Source organism: Manis pentadactyla, chromosome 8 (assembly GCF_030020395.1).
Source record: "Manis pentadactyla isolate mManPen7 chromosome 8, mManPen7.hap1, whole genome shotgun sequence".
Taxonomy (NCBI): Eukaryota; Metazoa; Chordata; class Mammalia; order Pholidota; family Manidae; genus Manis; species Manis pentadactyla.
This window is the reverse complement of record NC_080026.1, coordinates 83,101,220-83,122,041: the sequence shown is the minus strand read 5'-3', so window position 1 is coordinate 83,122,041 and position 20,822 is coordinate 83,101,220. Positions and strand designations below refer to the sequence as shown.

At 39.9% G+C, this 20,822-nt stretch overlaps 1 protein-coding gene across 5 annotated transcripts in view; it reads left to right on the top strand.

Annotated features, from left to right (window-relative positions):
• Positions 1 to 296: 296 nt before the first annotated feature.
• Positions 297 to 20,822, top strand: part of RHOBTB1 (Rho related BTB domain containing 1) — a 61,719-nt gene continuing 41,193 nt past the window's right edge. For 2 of the 5 annotated variants that reach the window (XM_036895073.2, XM_036895078.2), the window contains exons 1-2: positions 979 to 1,115; positions 3,199 to 3,249. The gene's annotated coding sequence lies outside the window, so the exon portion shown is untranslated. Of the gene's footprint in view, positions 443 to 978; positions 1,116 to 3,198; positions 3,250 to 20,822 lie in introns of those variants that run through there. The other 3 variants (XM_036895074.2, XM_057505896.1, XM_057505894.1) reach the window with 3 other exon arrangements.

The following is a 20,822-nucleotide window of genomic DNA, read 5'->3' as shown; positions in this document are numbered from 1 at the left end:
GAATGCACGAAAGCTACCTTTGGTCCTGTCGTCCAAGCTCACAGTCAGCCTGGAAAAGTGAAGAGTTCATGAGAAGGGATGGACTCTGGTGGGCTCCCAGGAATTCTGACAACCCATGAGCGGCCAGAAGTTCATTTCTCTTCCTCACTCAGCCATTTGTAGGAGGTCATAAATCGCCCCCTTCCCGGGGGAGGTGGGGGAGGAAATGACAGCGGGGGTGTCCCTACGCCCCCTGCGGAGGCCCCAGGAACCGAGTGACAGAGGAAGGTAACTCAGAGGAGGGAGCCCGCCGGCACGTGCAGCTTCCCAAGGGAAGAGGAGGCTGGGCTAACGCAGCCCTTACTCAGCAGCTGGGCTCGGTTTTGAAACAAAAGCCAATGTCCTCCCTCGGAGTCCGCGGCCGGTCAGCTTCTAGGGGGAAGAAAGCCATGCTGCCCAGCCGGTTAGTGGCCCAACTTACTTTTCCAGAGCCTGGGACAAAGGGCCAGCAGTAGTACGGGTATGGGTGGGATGTTGGGCACAGGGGACCGGGGCACAGATCGCCCTCACCCTCCCCTCCCGGCATCAGGGAGAGGGCCAGGGTCCCCCGTGCTCTGCGCGTGTTTGTCCCGGACAATCCGCCCCGAGCCCGGGCCTCTCGGGTCTGCCTAAAGCTGAGGCACCTTTGCCACCGCGCCCAGGCGCACAGACACACCAGGCCCGGGTTTCATGAATGAAATCCAATCGTGTGTATATAAATAGCCGCGAAGGCTGCTAACGTCAGAGCAGCCGCGGCCGCCACGGCGGCGGAGCTCGGTGCCGGCGCTCTGTTCCGCCTGGCTGGCCCGCCTGGGAGCGGGGTGGGGGCAGAGTAGAAAGGGGAGGGCTGGCGGGGGAAAGGGGCGAGACCCTCTCGCCCCGGACCGGGAAGAGCGGCCGCGGCGCGAGGCGAGCCGGCAAGGCGAGGCAGTGCCATGCTGCCTTTGTGCAAAGTTGGGCGGCGGGCGGCACGCCGTGCGCAGGGGCCCGGCACACCCGCGACCGCGCGCAGTCGTGGCTGCTGCTGAGTGGCGGGGGCCCCCCCGCTCCCCCAATCCTTGAAGGCGGAGAGAGCTCGCGTCTCGCTCGGCTTCAGGGTAGGTTTCGTGTCGTGAGTGCGCTATGGTATGAAACTTCTTCCCCGAACAGCCGCCGCAGAGCCCCCTCCGCCCTGGCCCCAGCGGGGGGCATCTGGGACCCCTTGGCCGCGCCACGCGGCCAGCAGCGTCCCGAGAGAGAGTTGTGGGACTGCACCGCGATCGGAGCCGCCCTCGCCTTTCTGCGAGGCCAGGAAGCCTCACAGCAGAGGCCAGCAAAAGAGATTTCTAGGAGCTCCTGCACAGCCGCACCCCTAAGTTGGAGCTAAGAAAATGTACAACAGGCACCCTTAGCGGGCTGGCTGCGCCAGGGAGCGGGTGGTGGCGCGCGGACAGGAGGGTTCTTTTCCTTCGAAGAACAGTGGTGGGAGCCGGAGGAGCTCAATAGGGGATACTCCAGCCCCTTTGGTGATTGCTCTCTCACGGGACTTGACGGGTCAGCCCACGGTTTAACGCTCCCCACCCCCAAACCCCGTGTCTGTGGAGTCTGTTGTGAGTTGCTGTGACAACAGTAGGAGCTGCCACGAGGGGCTTGGAAAACACCTTACCTTGTCTCTGTGTGCACAGCTTTTGGGGAGAACAGTGGGGGGGTGGGGACTGCAGGCAAGGGAATCTAACCCCCTCCCCAAAAAGGTGGAAAGAAGTCACAACCATATAAATCATTAGAGCTTACTTTTAGCTGCTCCCTTTCTACCCTCAGCAGTATCAAACATCTCAACTGAGGAGCAATGTCAATATTTAGACTTGGACAAGCCAAAAAGTTAGAAGGCAGCGCCAAGCGCAGGGTTTTGACTTGGCTTTGCTCATCAGCACACAAGCTGTGCCTTTCGAGCTGACTACACACTTGCTGGGGGTAAAAAAAAAAAATGCCTGAAGGTTGATATATACACAAAGGCACCCCAGACCTAGGAAGGTCTAGGAAGTTAAGACCAGAAGAGTCTCCTCGACCTTGAACTTCTCTAACCCATGTTGTTCACGCAGCTCTGCTGAACCCCAGTCAGATGCTCAACTTGAGATTTCACTAGTATGGCGCTCTCCCATCCCCGAACTGGGCTGGGCTACATTTTCTACATTGTACTGGTGTACCTCTGAACCGCAAAAAAATTGTAGCGTTCATCTTTGTATGACGTCCTGTCACTATCAGCAGGTATAAATAAATAGCCAGTAAACTGTGTTTGATCTCTGCAAGCTCTGGCCTTTTCTAAACATACATTGATAAGTTTGTTTACAAACACTCTTTAGAAATTTAGAATTATATTTTGTTTCCAATAACTTTGTAGATGCCTGAGAGTCACTGGTTGCTAGAAAATAATCACAAGTTCTTTTCAGTATAAATAATGTCTGCCTACTGCTCTGCAGGTGGAGTGGGCAGTAAGTTATTACGTTAAACAAGGTTTCCTCTGAGAGTCCTGTATCATTATTTGGACGTATTTGTGGGAAAGGGGTTTAACCAGTTCATCCCAGAGTAGAAGACTGAAAAATCACAGGAAAGCAATAAAATCATGGTCAATATTCTTCTAAACTTGCCCATTGATTATTTTCCCAAATATTGAAGGCACTATAAATTAAGTACGTAAGGGCTGTTTGTGATCATAGAAGTGGAAATAGAAATAGAAACACAGGTATTGTGATGTCGTTGGCTCAATTACACAACTTATTAACTATACAAATACAATTAAACAGGAAAAGTCAGAATCATTTGCTCTTTTACTTGGGATAATATTGTCTAAAATGTAATTTTGGAGGAATAGCATGTGCACTTCTGTTAACTTCCGTATTGTAAAATGCCTGTAAGGTTTTCCTTGTTCCCATCCATGGGTTTGTGGCCAAATGCTTTTTTTGTATCATCCCCAAATGCTCAGAAATATATTTTGACAAATGCTACAAAATGTTAACTTAGCTATTTCAGGATGTATTGAACCCAAAGAAATGCCACTTTAACACTGGCACTTAGCAAAAGTATAGCAGATTCTGCCCTTTTGAAGGAAAAAAAAGGAAACAATATATGTTAAAAAATCTAATGGCTCACCATGTGCTCCTGGCAAGCAGTAGGATTCATAAAGTATTTCTCTCTTTTATGTAGGTAAGTCCAGCTGTGAGCAGGGTGTTCTGTTCTTCACTTCCAGCAAGCCAGGTTAGTGTCTTTGTGCAAACTTATGATCATAGAATGATGACATCCTGTGTCTAATTCTGAGCATGCATTTCAGAACAGGTTTCTTAGTCATTTTTCTTAAAACAATTTGTCTTTCTCATTTTTTTTCTGGACTCAATCGTGAATATCACAAGTTCAATGATTATTAAAATTATTCTATTCTGAGTGAAATGGGCCTTGAATCAGTTTGTCCTTTATAAGATTTTTTGTGGTGGAGGGGGGGATCAACATGGTACTGGAATAGTTGGAGGATACTGGGAATGTGGTTGCTCGACAATTAAGGTTTTACTTTTATCCTAATCTTCGCACTCTAGAACTGGAAGAAACTTGATATAATAATAGTTGACTTTTTTGAGCATTAACCAAAGTTCAGGTAATATGCTGCATTCTTTACATTTGTGTTCTCATTCTGCATCTAAAAAAAATCCCTGTGAGCTGAAACCACTGTCTGGATCCCCAAACAACAGGTGAGGAACTGGAAATTCAGACAGGTTAGAGAATATGTACAATTACTACTTCCTATAAATAGAAATAACAGGATTTTTAAAAGCAAAAATATTCTTACTCTAAAACTAAACTCTCCAGATGAAAAATTCTTCTCCAATTGGGAAACTAGGGACAAGAAAGGTTAAGTGACTTGCCTAAGATAATTTGGTAGTTACCGCTCATATAATGACATTCAGTGACCTAGCTGTTGCAAAAAAACAAATTTCATTTCAAGTAAAAGAATGAAACAATAACTGTATTCATGTGCACTTTCTGGCATGGCATTGTCAAAGATTTAAGAAAGTTTTTATCATGGGATCTCTTGTCTTAAGAATCTTACAGACAGATTTAAGAAGCAAGATATTAAACATTCATGTATGAAAAATTAGAGAAGAAATTAAGGTCATATATGCCGAAAGACTGAATTGGGAGGTCAGTGGTACATTTACAAGAAGATCAGCATTTTCCACTCTGTAGGATTACATCGCAACTCCATGTATCCATGGGAAAAATATTTCCAAACATATATTTTATCTGGATAGATGATAAGTCGGTGAGTTTAGGAAACAACAGAATGTAGAAATTCAGCCCAACAGGGAAAGATTATCTAGTCATCTAGAACCACTAAATTACAGCATCTCAAACTGAAAGGTGTTATTGCTTGGAAAGCATAGTAACAAAATGTGAGTTCTTTGAATCTGCACAGCATCTTTGAGAAAACATGATGCTTCAAAGTACTTAATTCCTTTCGGAATCTCCATTTGTCTGAAATGTGCCACATAGATATATTTGGATACATAATAGATAAATCCCAACCACAGTCCTGAAAATGGACAATATTTAAAGATTAAGCAAGACATTTTCAGTTTTTGCCTGTGTTGACAGCCTTCTCTTTCCCCCTCTTCCCTACTTTTTAGAGAATAATTTATAACAGTTCTTAATACTACTTAGGGAGTATTATCTAAAGGGGTAATAAAAAATGAAATGGGGGACAACTTACTAAAGAAAACCTTAAGATACACCTTTCTTTTAATATACTGATACCCCCAACTCAAGCTAATAACCCTATTTAGCTAATAGCTTAATTAGTTAAGAGATACTTTTAAGCATTTAAGGGGTTGTTTTAAGCTGTCCTGTAACAGCTTTGTCCTGTTACATAGCGTGTCATTACAAGTAGATCCTAAGAGCACTATTATACTTGGAAGATCCCATTACAGGTTAAGACCTCTCCATCAACTGATATTTGGTTAGCTGTGACAATGGTATGTCATAAAAATGTCAGTAGAGCAACTATAAACCTATAAGTACTTATAGAGTAAAATTATACTCTCAATCATATTAGCACCAAAAGAGACTTCAGAATTAGCATGGTATCTCTAATAATTACTTAATTAGCAGTCATTTGTTTCCTTTTTTGAACTTCAGAAGGCTTAGAAGGCTTGGGTTAATATGGTTATTTACATGGAAACATGAAATTTTACTATGCTTTTTGCTCAGGAAATTTACCTGTAGAAAACAGATGAATTTTTTTTTTAATCTTTCTATTGGTCTTCATTTTAGAAACTGGCAGCTCAATCTCATTATTTGAAGGCCTCACCTTAGCTTCGGGTAATAGGGTTCAAAGAGTACAGATGATTTGAAGCTGGTTCTTGTGTTCATCTTTTCTCCACCTTCACAACACCAAAACAAAACTTGGAGAAGGAAGGAAAAATTAAAAAGAGGTGTATGTAGCAAGGGGCAGGAGGTGGGAGAGTGGAGGGGGCATCAAGAGGGGGAAGGGAAAGCTTTGGTGGGGAGGGCAAGAGGCAGTCACTCAAACCGAGGGGGTGTGGGTCGACTGGTTATTTATATGTCAACATAAATATTGTGTTTTTTTTATTTTTTATAACAAAATGAAGTCACTCCTCCTCTTCTTAGAATCTTTGGTAACTTGTGCACACAGGGCAGAAATTGAAAATAAAGACGCTGAAATGAAATGTGGCTATGACAGCCGCTCTTCCCAGGTGTCCCATGACACTCTTGTCTTCAAATACTCCCTCCAGCTGTTTTGTCAAGTACATCGGCAGGTCTCTGACAAGATTTTATCCACTAAGGGGTGAATTACAGAGTTTTATGAAGAAAGAAAGAGATGCCAATAGGTGTAGAAGAAGCAATTACCTTCTTACACTCTGTTTATTTGCATAAAGATGGGTTAATGTCAAGTTCCCAGTGCTAATGAGGTTACCATCTCAGGCTCCATCTCTCTGGGGAGAAATTTCTTTTGAATTGTTACCCAACTATAGTTCAAACCCATAATGACTATTGGAATAACCAGCACTTATTATACTCTTACTAGATGCCAGACACTTCACTGCACTACAGCTAATCATTATCAATTCCAATTTTACAGAAACAAAAAATAGAACTCAGATATATTAAGTCAAAGAGCTAAGAGAAGATAGAGCTTGAATTTGCACCCAGATATGTCTAAGAATTCGAATATATATTTGTTTTAAACAAGCTCCTAGGGAAAAAAAAATACATAAACCATTTCATTTGAGGTTAAACGACCACAGAACAGGCTTGCCTGAACAAATTTATTAATTCTTCAGGTCATTTCTATTTTGACAGAAGTCATGATCTTAAAGGACTGAATCATGGAGGGTTGAACCATGGATCCAGAAAGGTCCTTAAGGCTACTTAATCCAACTTCTTGTAGGTGAAAAAAACTGCCACCCACAGAAATGATATAACGTACCCACCTCATACCTAATGAGTGACACATCTAGAACCGAACCCACATTTCCAAGTCCCAGCTCAAGAATCAGTTCTATTATATAACACTGCCTAAAAAGTGCCAGGTCTTCTAAACTCTCCAATTTAGCCAAAATCACAACTATCAAGTATGAAATATATCTGAAACCTAAGATATATCCAGCAATGGGTGATAGGAGGGTTCCAGCAGTGTAAAGTTACGGTGGGTGCTAGGAGAAACCTATCACCATGGATGCTGCTACAGAACAGTCCCTTCCTCTTATTTGAAATGTTAATAGTCCTATACTCTGATCCCTTCCAATCTGTCTTTGCTGAGTGAGCTGTTTTAATCAGGTCTGCAGTTTTTAATTTAATTCTTGTCTGTGAGCTTTGGTTTTTTGTTAACTATATGAAGTGGATGAAATACTTCTTTGGACCTCATTTTGCTCATCTGTAAAATGGGGACATCATCTCCCACACAGGCTTATGAGGATGTTAGGAAATCACACATGTAAAACACACAGTAGGTGTTCAATAAGGATTAGTTCTCTTCTTAGCCTTCTTAGAGTATTTCAAGGGAAAGTACTAGAACACATTAGGACAGTCATATCATTTTGCCCCTAAGTGTACTTAGAATCATTTGAATTCTGATATTGCAAGGGGTGATTACAATAACCATTTTGCTTGGATAAAACAGTCTCTCTCTGAGTATCAATAGCCTGGTCATAATTACCTTTGTTTTCTTCATACTCAAAAACTTTCAGATTTACTTGAATTATTTTATTGCTTCAGTTTTTCCTTCAAACTAATACCATGCTTCTCTTGGATATTTGTGACTCCTATTTCCTTTCAGACACTATTTAAGTATCTAACATGTTTTCCACATAGACTTTTGCATCACAAAGCAACTACAATATTTTCAGCCAAATAACTAAGAAATATTTCCAAAGATATTTTTGCCAGTAGTAGAACATTTTGCTTTCAATTTCAAAACACAAGACTTTCCTACCATCATTTCAATTAACTCTGGTATTGAGAATTTTCTGTGGACTGGCCCTGACTTTTGTTTCTGCCCTATGTTGCTGACTGATTAACTGAAAGAGAAGTGTAAGCACTACAATTTGCCCCCTTTACCCTCAGCACTTGATAACTACTCTGTCCTAAATTACATCTCCAGGAAGTGTTTCATTGCACTTCTCTCCCAGCTGCCACACTGCATCATGTGGCACTTGCTGCCCTGCTTTGGATTTTTGAAACCAAGTGTTTGGCAACATGTCCTATTCATCACATACATAGGGGGAAGATACTGTTACAATTATTTTTTTCTTACTGGTACTTTTTCCCCTTTTTAAATTAATAGTCAAAGTAGCCTAGCCTTCATTTTCCCAATGATGAAGTTTCCTTTTCAGTATTTGGCAAACATATATTGCAAGCTGTATGTCCTCTTCAGGTTTAGGGGGAACAATTACGTGTTTTCTGCCATACTGTGAAGTGACTCCACTGGGGCTAGATGCTTAAGGATCACCAACTACTAGATTGTCTACTAATCTAAGTTAGTAAGTACTAACTTACTACTAATTTCAAACTGGTTATGAAAGTTTCACTTCATACCAACGAGTTTAATGCAGTCCTTCTGAAACTTTAATATACATACAAAGCACCTGGGCATCTTGATAAAATGCAGATTTGGATTCAGAAGTTCTGGAGTGCAGCCTGAGATTATGCGGTTCTCACAAGGCCCCCATTGATGCCAGTGCTGCTGGTCTGAAGACCACATTTTGAGTAGTGAGGGTCAAAAGTATTAGTCACTACTGTATCTTATGCTGAAATTCATGCCTTATAGGCAGTAACACTCCTACCTTGTTTTGTTTCTTGTTTCTTAAATCATAATAGTCCTGGAATCTTAAAGTTGGCAGTGAGGCAGACAGTGGTGTGCTGGTAAATCTCTGGGAAAAAATAATGCATTTATGTGCATATATAAGTTGATTATAAATGTCACTGATATAAAGAGGGTGTGTAGCACACAATTTACAACTGATAATAAAATATACAGTACTCTTTATTGTAAATTCCATAGAGCCAGTTGGTTTTCACAGAATACTTGTATTTTGCTGAACTCTTCTACCCACAGCCTACCTATGGTACAACTGACTGAGGAGTAGAATACCCATTTAAATATTGGCTGATATCTTTCTTTATGCTAATTAATAAGACAAAAGTGAAACAACAAAGACATATGTCAGAACTCTACTCATTTGTCAAAGATATGAATGACTTTTTTGCTGAACCAGAAAATAGATTTTAAATGCCATAAGTATAATTCATTAAATGGACTATTCACAATGCAACAGCTGCACATATAACACACTTTGAAGTTTAATCTGCATTATTTACATTTTTAAATCATTCTCTTAAGTCAAGAAAACCCATAGAACAATAAAGCAAGCCCTGATGTGTAGTGATTGCCAAATTCTATGGTGTAAATTCTCCCACAAGGGCCACTTTCAAGTTGCCATTGTGACTGAGCATGTAGTTGGGAAGAGACGTAGCACATCACTCTACAGTTTCCATCCTACACATAAGCTGTCCTAAACTCAAGAGTACAGTAAAATATAGTAAAATCATTTAGAAAGGGGTGAGTTTTGAGTATTTAGTACCTCTCTTTTAGTATAATTCAGTTAATTGAAATTTTACATAATTTAATTTTTAATACTGGCCTTATTTTAACAGGCCTGCAAAGTCCTAAAAATTGAACAACTGGTTTTCATGGGCTTGTAAGAACTGGGTCCAGCACAATACTACATGCAGATCATCTGGTGTGGTAATTCTCAACCTTCTCTGTGCATTGGAATACCCCAGGAAATTTATAACCTACAATCTTAGTAGACCCATGTTAGGGCCTACCAATCTATACTTAGTTCCATTTTTATTGAAAGGTATCTTATTGAAAGGAAAATACACAAATCATAAGTATATAACTTTAAAAGAGTTTTCAAAAACTGAACACACCCACATAACTAGCACCTAAAGGCAGAAACAGAACCTCACCAGCATCCAGAAAATCTTCTGAGGCCCCTATCTCATTACTATCTAACTGAGGTAACCACTATCTTGATTTCTAATACCATGTATTAGTTTTGCCTGCTTTTGAACTTTTCTATAAACAAAATCCCTTGTATGTCGGACTTCTTCCCCTCTGTTTTGTTTGCAACATTCATCCATAACATATATAGCAGTAGTTCATCTTTTTTAATTCCACGTAGTAGTCCATCATATGACTAGACCTCAGTTGATTATTTATTTATACAGTCTGCTCCTGATAGGTTGTTTCCAGTTGTTAGCTGTTATGAGTAGTGCTGTTAAGAACATTCTTGGACAGACAGCAGTATTTAAAACAAAGCAAAACAAATTCCCACAGTGATTCTAATGAACAGTGGATCTCTTGACTGCCTTCCCTACAACTCCCTCTTCTTTTATTTCTCTTATAATATGACCAAGGTTGTTGATTCTTTTGTGTGAATGTACTTTTAGTACCATAAGCCATGAGGCTGTGTGCTTCCATTCATGACAGTATGTTCTCCTGGCTCTTTTCAATATAGGTTCACCAACTCCCCATTTCATCAAGACAATGGCTCTCGTGCACTCTAAATAGGGATGAGATTTGGCCTCACATCAATAGCATGGGGGAATAATAGACATGGTGGAGATGCAGCCAACACTAAATTTGGCAGCTAATCATTAAGGCTCCTGGAAACAGGCTTCGAGGAAGGGAAATTGTTTCTCTTTGTGTGTATCAAATAAAAATTGACAGTGAACCCTCAGAATATTTTGGAGTCTAATATTTTTTAAAATAGACCAGGGCCTCTCTTCTGAAAGAGAACTGAAATCTCTCAAATTCTGATGACTTGATCTGGAAAGATTAGAGGAATTTTTCCCATTGACTTGTTCCTACACCTGGTATTCAGCTGGTGTATCCTTGCTATATTGTTCTGGGCTGAGTGGCTGCATAGTGTTTTTGTGTTTGGACCTATTAAGGTGTTAGTTCCTTTAATATATGTCAACATTGTTGAATGACCAGGAGCTTCAAGATGGTATTGTTGACATGTGAGATGGCTGCTCAGCACTGAAAGCAAGGTGCCAGAAGCAGCAGGGCTGTTCCCTGACATATGAAAGGCACTTCACATAAAGCTTTCAAGGTAAGCAGAGAGAAGGTGAAGGGCAGACGTTAATCTACATGATAAAAACAGAATGTATTCTCGCACACATAAATATTCCAGTCCCTGGTTTTTCTACCTCCCCACCCTCACTTTTTGTAAAATTTCTTTGTTATAATATAATATGTGTTCATTATAGAAAATACGAAATATAGAGATAAGAAAAAATTGTAGTCAATTATCATCCTAGGTGCCACTAATATATTAATGTACTCTATCCCAAGTGTTTCTGTGTATATTATATTTAGCTACTTAATTTTTAAGGAATGGTGTTACTCTGTAAGTTTTTTTATAATCTTTTTTCATTTAAAGACTTATCATGAACATCTAACTATAACACACATTTTTGATGGCTATATGCTTTCCCATTATGGTTGGGTGGTTGTTTTTTTATTTTTTAACTAATCCCCTGTGGCTGGATTTCTTAAGTTGTTTCCATTATTTTGTTTCCACAAATAGTGAAATGATGCACATTCCATAATGGAATCTTTTTGTATACCTAATTATTTTTCTAGGAATAAAGTCTTATAATTGGATGAAAGTTATGGACATTTTAAAGTCCTTTGACTGCCAGTGGCAGTCCAGAATAATGGTATCATTTTCAACTCCCACAAATAGTACCTCATCTTGTTTTTAAAGAATGTACAATCTTCCATGTAATAACTTCTACTTAGAGTTGAAGGGTATAGGAAAGTGTCCTGAAAATTCTAGCTAGAATCTATACATTGATATCAGACATAATCCTAAATAAAATATGAGATCTTGAAGAACTCTTGTTTTTTGTCCACTAGTATTTTTGTACTTGTGGTCTAACTTCTGTAAGAAATCCTGGGGTGAAAAAAAAACAATTTTCTTCATTTGCCTGAATTAGAGGATAACCTAATCCTAACTGACATATTATGGTCTCATAAATGATTAAATGCAACTGTTTGTCATTCTCTCTGAAGGTTTCACAGCAAGTGGTCTCTCTGGTACTACAGAAGCTGACCCAATGACAGCTTTAGAGAATGCTTCCAATGAATGAGTTACTACAGAGCACTGTACTTCTCTTGAAGATGGAGTTCTAAGCACATCTAGTCTACAGACTTGATATTAGCTTTCTCAAATGAGCTTTTACAATTTCACATCTCTTTAAAGACTTGACTGATATTTTAATTATTAATTCTTAACAAAGCTTCCTGAACCGGCTCTAAACTAAGGCTTACCCACATGAAAACTACAGGTCCTCCAAAACCAATGTAAAGGGCCTTTTGTGGCTTTTTTTTAACTTTAAAAAAAAAGTATTGCAATATAACGTACATAGAGAAATATGTACAGATCACAAATACACAGTTGAATTTTTGCAAACTGACCGTACCTATGTAACCTGCACCAAGATCAAAAACCAGACATCACCAGCACCCTGCTTCTGGTCACCACCCCCACTGCACCCTTAGTATGTTTGAAATGCTCCAAATATATGTCCTGGGTTAGGTCATTCATTTACATTATTTGATTTTTCACTTAACCCTTGCTTTGTATGAGCTAGCTGTAGTCAGCTTTGATTGAACTATCTCCCTTGTAATTGAAAATATATAGAATCTGTCTTTCCAAATAAAGATTATAACATTAAATTTTGTGCACTGACTGTGCATCACTGTTTATGTGTTTGTGATTTGCAGGTATACAAATACATACTCAGCATACACATAAACAAATTTGGAACTTCTTTCTTAATGAATGAAAAGCTGCATTATACTATATTGATCCAAGCTTAAAATATCTTTACTACGATTAATTTCCACAGGACATTTCATATAGTATGTTCCTAATTTCTTTAAATTACTCATTTCAGTTACTATAAGTATTCCCTTTGAACACGCAAAATTTGACAACCAAGAATTTTTCATCCTCTGTTTGAAACAAAATTGTATCTGTGTGTCCGGGGTATCCACAGCTGTCTCTTTATATGGCTTAATTTCTGTGTCTGATATTCAGCAAGATACCATTTAGATTCCACTTTTTTTTTCAGTTAAGAGCTTTGAGTCAGAAAAAAACAGGTTTAATGCACTGATTACGCTTCATAAATATATGGTTTTAAAAAACAATTTATGCATCAACAAAAATCATTTATTACTCTTGGATTATATCAGTGTACTCAGTAGAATTAACAATCAAGGGTCATACTTATATACTCACTACTTTTTTTAAAAAGCTAAAATATTTTTCCCAGTATAGAAAACATTTAAGTACCGTGAAAAGTAATGAAGTAGTAATACATGCTACAACGTGAGTGAACTTGAAAACATTATGCTAAGGAGAAGACAAACACAAAAGGCCACATATTGTATGATTCCATTTATAATAAATGTCCAGAATAGGCAAATCCATAGAGATTTGAAGGACAGAACTGAGGGGGAGAAGGGAACGGGAATGATTGATAACAGGCACAAGGTTTCTTTTGGGGATGATGAAAATGTCCTAGAATTAGATAGTGGGAATGGTTGTACAACTTTGTGAATGTGATTTTTTAAAACTTGTATACTTTAAAAGGATAAGTTTTATTATGTGGGAATTTTATCAATTTACCAAAAAAAGGGTAATATATTTTCACTATATAAAATTTGGTAACTAAAGGAGGAAAATGGTGGTAAGTTGTCTCCCCATTATCCAGCAACAATCACTGTTACCTGTTTAGTATACTTCCTTCCAATTTATTTCCCATGTATTTTTGTTGCAGGAAGAGGAGGTTGGTATTGCGTCCCTTTTAGAAGACAGAGACCCAATTATTACATTTTAAGTAGTAATACTCCCCAGTCCCTCTCCCACCCCCAAAAGAGTATGGGTCCTAAGGAAAATCCATTTGGTTGGTGAGGATGATAATGGATGGACATGCATATAAGAACAGACAACAATGGCTAGCCCTGTAAGAGGGGGTGATTAAACATCTGAAGGAAAGATCTGGGGTCCTGAGAGGCAGAAAGACAGATTTGACAGTTGCCATGAAAGAGGAACTCTTCAGAGATAGATTCCAAAGACTTTTTAGGAGTTTTGCTGCAAGATGCCTGTTACATCATGTAAATCACACCTCTGCATTCTTAAATACCATCTTGTTTTCACGACTTTCTAAAAGCCACATTTGTGTTTCTTTTACATGTGTCAAAGTGAGAGAATGAGGAGGCCCAATTTTGAGTTATACATATATGTTCATTTTATGTGATTTTCATTAACTATATTTTAGATTACTACTATCCTGCACTTTCCCCTTAATAGTGTAGCATTAGCATTTCTCTATATTATGGCAAACTCAATGTAAACATAATTTTAAGTAATGGCAATCTTAACTGAAGGACTTATTGAGTGTTCTTTTGATGGCAGTCATGGAGATTAAAATATTTTAAAAGTGTTATCTTATTTAATCTTTACCACAACCCATTGAGGGAGGCAATTATTACTCATCTACAGATAGGGAAATAGAGGCTAATTTGACCAAAATCACATAGCAAGTACCTTAATTATTCCCCCATTTGTCATAGATTTAGGTGTTTTCATTTTTTTCATATTCTTAATAAAGATGTGATAAATGTATTTGCTTTGAAAACATTTTCCTTTTATAAAGTTATTTCCTTAGGTGGATATTTCAGTATTTTTAAAATTTCCAAGTGGTTGAATTTTTGAAACAGAAATAAAAATAACTATGTAGGGTGGTCTAATATTTTCAGTTGGATTTGGTTTCCAAAGTTCTGTAACTAAAATGCCCATTTTTAAAATTTTGAATTTTGAATTATCTGAAGGTATTTTGTCAAGTATCTTTGAGCATTTTAATTCCTTAAAGGAAAACGTGTTTTTGCCCTGAGTCTTTGATATCTAAAAACAACTTTATGTTACTATCACATAAATATTAATTTGACTCAACTCAGAAATTTTTTATCATATTCTTTTTCTTTGAAGGCTCTGTACATGTCTTTCTATTGTCTTAAAATAGTGTATTGGTAAAGTGTTGTTATTACTTCTTTACTGAAAGAAATGTTTTTGGCCATTAGTTTTAGAAGATGTTTTGCTAAAACACAGGTTTATTATACAATTATTTTTTCCATTGATACTTACACATTTTAATGAAAAATATGGATGTGGAGTCTTTTCTTTTCCTCCTTCTCCTCCCTGCCCCATATTCTTTTTGTACTGAAAAAACTTTGTTCTCTTAAATCACACTCTGCTCCCTTAGTTCTTCAAGAACCCATACTATCCAGGGTTTGCGTCGGAGACAGTCAACCCCTTTACCTATTATCTTCTGTTACATAATTTTCAGATGGCCTTGCTTCTATATTTACAGAGAGTTTTTCATGTACCTTACTAATCCATTTTCCTATATTTTCAAGGCTGCAGTTTTCTGTTGCCAGTGTGGTTTTTAATTTGGTGATCTTGTATTTCATATGCACATAGCCTTTACTTACCCTGTCCTGTGGCCTACTTATAGCCTCATCTGCTGTTAGTTTATACCTGCATTATCTTCTTGTGCATGATCAAGTACATGGTTCAGATATATACTTTTTTAAATGTTCTCCTGTTGTTTCTTATAGCATGAAATCTACCTCAGCAGAAGACCTTTCCTATATGTCTTTAGCTGATTGCTTTTCCTTTTCTATGTGGCAGTGTTTTTAATAGGCCATATATGTTGAATGGTCTCTGTTTATGCCATCCATATAAAAAAGAATTCATGCTGGCCAAGGACTGAACTATGTTCCAGATGCTTGGGTAACCTTAGGCTCTCTCAGTGACCAAGGCAGGGCTCTACAGCAGCCCAGGAACCCACCCAGTTCCATAGTGGACAAAGCCATTCAGTATGTTGTGGGTTGGGAGAACTTGGTGAGGGTGACATAAGGACAATGGTGAGGAATATCACTGCTGAAGATATACCCATGTTCAGTCTTAGAGAGTCCACTCCCTCTCACATTAACAACACAAGATCAATCATTTCTGTTGCGGTGTCAAAACTGAAACATCCTGGCTGAACAGACTGGAGGAAGCAAAAACAAAACAATTTTTCTATGCTCTGTGCTGCTAGCTGGTCCATCCTCACCAAGGGACAATCACTAGGACTACCCCTTGCCCGTGGTAGCATGCCAGTTCCTAATGGCTTTTCAGCGGCTCCACAACCTATTCTTTCCGCCCTCATCAGGCCAGATCTCATTACTCCAGACTGTGGGCATCTGTGGCAAAGAGCGTCCTGCTTACCTCTCATGCCAATTCTTTCCCCATAGAAATGGGTGTCTGCTAGTCTTCAGTGCCTTCCTCATTTGGCTCCATGGAAGTGAATTTGGCAGAAATCCTTCTAATTTCTGGTATATGGTGACTCCTTATCTTTAGTTTCTGGTACTGTGATGGAGTCTGCTATCTGTATAGAATAATGTTAATTTAGTGAGACATGGGTAGGCAGGATCCAAGGCCTCTATTCTTCCAATGCCATCTTGCCTTAAAGCTCACCTAATTTCCTCTTGTAATGTGGCTCTTTTAGGCATAGACTGAACGTCCTCATTGAACACTCTATCATTTCAATTATAAATTGTTCTCCATATGCAGTGGATACATGTGCCTCCCTTTTCCCCTTCTTTCCCAGCCAAGTAGTGACTCAACAAAGAGGGTTAGGAATCCCTTGAATTAAGATATTAAAGTGTAAAAGTGAATGAGAATTTTATGAGATCACTGTATGTAAATATTATTAAGATTAATAATTGGGCTGTAGGTACTAAAGCACAATAGGTGATTATATTCCTTGCTTGTTTCCTAAATCAAATACAGCCGTAAGCCACTCCTGCTTCCCTGTATTCGGGCTCCCCCAGGTCTCCTGCCCTACCCGTGGTGGAATGGCCTGGTCCTTGGTCCCTGGTGGTTCCCATGGTTACTGATGCTCTTCCTGATGGGGAACCATGGCTGGAGTGACACCATCTGTCAAATACTGCTCTCATGATGGGCCACACAGATGTCCCTCAAGGTGTTGTTCTCACTAACTGTAGGCTTAGCCGCATGCTGCTGTTTTGAGGCCACAGGTTTAATGATCAGTCACCAGAGATAAGCCGAGTGTAAATTCTCTGCCAGCCTCATGGAAGGTTTCCTAAGGAAGGTGGAGGTGGAGTGGTTGTGCTTTTCTATTGTATTGAACGAATATTTATTGACAGTTGCATATGCCCAAGGCACTGTGAAAAGATTTGAGGATTTAAAGCTGAGTATCAGTGTCTGTTGTCAAAAATTTATAATCTTGGTGGGGTAGAAAGGAAGAATATTGTAAGTACATCTTCCAAAATGTGTTCTGTGTCTACTTGAATCCATCTCTGCCAGTTCCACCCTGGTCCACGCCACCATCCTCTCTTGCCAGGAGAACTTAGGAGCTTCCCAACTGGTCCTTCCGCCCATGCCTGTAGTCCCCACAGCATCTCCTTCACACAACAGCCTCTGTGATATCATCGATACTTGTAAAAAGCAAATCAGAACCTACTCCTCTGCCTCCAGCACTTCAGTGGCTTCTCATCATATTTAGAATAAAGTCCAAACTCCTGACTTTAGCATAAAAGGCAGTATATGACCTGGCCCTGCCTGTCTTTCCCATCTTCTCTCTCACCAGTTCCCCTCACCCTAGCATTTCCAGGCCTGGGGCTTTTCCCACCCCATGCCTGGGCCCTTCTCATTCTTCAGATAGAACGAAAACAGGGCCTCCTCATAGAGGGCTCCCATGCCTTCCCTGCAGACCTCCCAAACAATATTTTCTCTCCTAACACCCTCTCCTTTTTCTTTAAGGAACTTACCACATTTATGATTACCTCTACCTGTTTACTTGTCTCTCCCCACCTGTCTATAAAGTCTGTGAGGGCAAGAACCACACCTGGCTTGTTTACTACTGTACACCTATGAGCCTCACACTCACCAGGTGCACAGCCTATATTTCTTTAGCTGATTAAGACTGCCTGAGTCCCTAAAAGCGGAGAAGAGCCTCAGAGGGTGAATCAGGGACATAAGAAAGGGTGTCTGAGCAAAAGTAATGGCAAAAGCAGAGTTGTCAAAGAAGAGGTTACACGACATTTTTGTGGATGAAAGCAGATCAGTGTGTCTAGAACATAACACACAATTTACCTGTGGTGGTTTTGAAAACTTCCCTGGAATATTGTGCATCTTTTAAGTTTTTAACCTGTTCTTTATTTTTTCATTGAGGTAGGGTTTATTAAGGGTAATGAATCGATAGAAAGTTTATTTCTAATCCTGGTTCATCTTCCCCACTGACAACAAGTTTCAAAAACATAGAGAACATGATCTTGCGTAGGTCTCCATTATCACAGGGCTCTGGCGGGGATAATGAGTGGATGTTTTTTGAAAGTGCCTCTGTCGTTATTTGTATTCCTGGACTTCTACACAATGTCCCATCCGTTACTTAATCTCTTATCTTTCCTGTTTTAATCAAAACTTTCGATTGAAAAAATAATTGATTCGAATAACGAAAGGCTGTTTTATTCTGGAGACATATTCCTGTGAAGTTTTGATTTGGGGAAGTCCAGCCCAGCCCAGACCTGACTCTCTCTTTCCTGGCTCTGGACCCATTCTGTATTCCAGCTGTGATGTTTATATGATACACAGAGCAGCTCCTCTCTGCCTAGGACTAGTGATAAGAGCTCAGGGTAATGAAATCTGCATAGCTGAAACTTGGCTGTTGGCTATAGTTATTATGCAACTCTGAACATTTCCCTTTTGTTTCTGTCAATAATATAAAATTCTCAGTTTTCCCTTCAGAGCTCACTCTTCAAATATACTTAAATTAGTTCCACTACTATTTTGTAATAACCAAGTTAAATTATTTCATATGGTTCCGATTATATACCTTTCTAAAAGACAAGAAAATTTAGTGGCTGTGTAATAGCATTGTTCAGACTGCCCATGAACAGCTGAATGTGGCTAAAGGCTAGGCCTTTTGTTGTCTTTAAGCAGACTACTCACCATGCCCTGAAATAGCAAATACAGCAAGAAACACAGCAAAAGTGATGGTAAGAGGCAGCACATGCTGATGGTGAGGTGATTCAGGACAATTAGGAGATGCCTGCACTCCCTCTAATATTTGAATTTCCAATATTAAGAGAGACTCACAACTCACCTGATTCAAATAGTGGCCATATACCAAAGTGTACATATCCAAAGCGAACAGGAATATCTGCAGTTTCATCAGCCACAGTGCCCTGAATAGTTCAATTATAGAGATAGGCCTCTGACAGTTATTTTGCTGTAGTGTAATTGAAACTTCCTGAGAAGCTGTTTCTTAAGAGAGGACACCATGAAGGCCATCATCTCAAGGACTGGAGGTAAGGACAGGGTACCACCATGGACGGGAAATGATTTGAAGAGTAGACCAGGGCATCTACAGTCGCATTTGGCTATGTCACTATTTTGGCCATGGTTGGCCCTCACAGAGAATCACAGTTAAACTCGGGTACCCAAGTGAGTAGTCAGAGAAAACTTTACAGAAGAAGGGCAGGTAAGTGCATATGTTCCAAGGACTTCAGCACATAGTAGGATCCCAAAAACACCCGATGACACATTAAGTGCATGAGATGGGCACTTTGAAGGTACTGCCACAGAAAAAATAAAATGCAGAGGTTCCTAAGCCACCACTCCATGATTTGCTAATATAGGAAAAATTGAGTGTGTATGTATTTGTTTGTGATCACTGCTCCTAGAACCATTTTTGGTACAGAGGAGGAAGTACCTTGGTCTGTGTGGAGGCAGCACAGTTAGGAAAGATTTTTAGAGAAGGTAATATCGGATTAAGGTTTTAAGAAATGAACAGAATTATAGAATTTACCAAGCAGACAAGGAATAGTAGAGGGTTGACCAGGGAAATGGTATGTATTAAGGCCAAGAACAACCCCTAGAATTTGGGAAGCCATTTTGTGTGGCTACAGCATGCTGTATTTGTTTCCTATGGCTGCTATAACAAATTACCAAATTTAATGGCTTAAGACACAAATTGATTATTTTATCATTCTAGAGGTCAAAAGTCTGACATGGGTCTCGCTGAACCAAAATCAAGGTATTGGCAGGCTGTGTTCCCTCCAGAGGCTCTATGGGAGAATCTGTTCCTTACTTCTCCAGCTTCTAGAATTCACCTGCATTCCTTGGTTTCTGGCCCTTTCGTTCATCTTCAAAGCCAGCAGTGTTGCATCTCACATTTCTCTCTGACTCTGACCTTCTGCCTCCTCCTCCCTCGTGTAAAGGACCATTGTGATCACTTTGGGCCTACCCAGAAAATCCAGGATTACCTCCTTACAGTAAGTCAGCTGATTAAAACCTCAATTCCATCTGCTACCCTAGTTCCCCCATCTTTGTAAGATGTAACAGAACATATTCCCAGGCCCCATGGACATCTTTGAGAACCATTATTCCTCCCATGACACATGCAATACAAGGTGATCAGGGTGATGGCAAAGAGAAAAGCTTGCCTGACCCTTCAATTGGAGATGGAAAAGATCATCCACCTGTAAGTGGCCTATAATCTGGTGTCTTCTTTAAATGGGGAATTTGGGGTTCTGGGGATTTTCCTAAGGTATAATGGGTGTGTTTCAGTTACTATTGCTATGTAACAAATCACCCCAAAACCCCATGGCTTAAAATGATGATTTTCTATTTCTCATGCTGCTGTAGATTATCTGGGTGATCCTTGGCTCATTTCACCTGGGCTCCCTCATAAAGCTGTGTTTAGCTGGAATGCTGGCTGGGCTTGAAGGTCCAACATGGCCTCACACTAGGCGGCACATGGTGAGGCCATCAGCAGGGCGGCCTCAGTTGTTCTCAGTGTGGATTCTCATCCTGTCCTAGGCTAAGTTCACTGCCTTAGATGACAGTGTCAGGACTGTATTACCCAACAGCATGGACCTGCAGGGTCTCTGGAGGCCATGACTCTGGAACTCTCACAGCATCGCCACTATCTTTTGAGTTGAGCTAAGTGGTCCCAGACTAGCTCAAATTCAAGAGGAAGGGAAAGAGATTCCATCTCCCAGTGGGAGTTGTTGCAGTGGCCATATTTCATCTATCAGAGACTATAAAGATAGGAGTTTTTGCTCTGAGAATAAGATTTTTAAATTTGAGGTTTCAGAAGTAAAATGTTTC